This window comes from Octodon degus, unplaced genomic scaffold (genome assembly GCF_000260255.1).
Source record: "Octodon degus isolate 3935 unplaced genomic scaffold, OctDeg1.0 scaffold00268, whole genome shotgun sequence".
Taxonomy (NCBI): domain Eukaryota; kingdom Metazoa; phylum Chordata; class Mammalia; order Rodentia; family Octodontidae; genus Octodon; species Octodon degus.
Window position 1 is genome coordinate 872,512 of NW_004524844.1, and position 594 is coordinate 873,105.

Here is a 594-nt window from a genome sequence, read left to right on the forward strand (position 1 = left end):
GAGCTCGGGAGTGACTGCAAGTTCCTCGTGAATGTACAGGGTTGCCCTGGTGCGCCTCTTCCGGGTCGCGTTAGAAGCCGTGTGTTATTTCCCAGCCCGAGTTTCATCAGTACAAAACACCGTCTGCGCTGGTTTTTCTCCTGCTCCTCAGAGAAGCCCAACTTTTGAGTTTTATGTCTGTTCGTCATTGATAAATTTCAATAAATGTTTTTATACAAAAAAAAAGATGCCATCTTACTTCAGATAGCATGACTATAGTCAAACAAACTGAAAACGAAGAAGAAAAAACGCTCTGCTGAGGAGGTAGAGAAAAGGTAACACTTGTATTCCACTGACAGAAATGCAACTTAATTAAGTCCTTATGGAGATCGCTATGCAAGCGCCTCATAAAGCCAGACATACAAGGCGCATAGGAAGCAGCCGCCCTGCTCCTGGCTATATATCCAATTCGAATGAAGTCAGCACACAGAAGACACATGCATGTTCCCATTTATATTGTGGCGTGTTCACAGCGGGAAAGATATAGAACCTGCCAAGCCATCCATCTACAAATAGACGGTCATCAAATATACGGTATATACACACAGTTGAGAA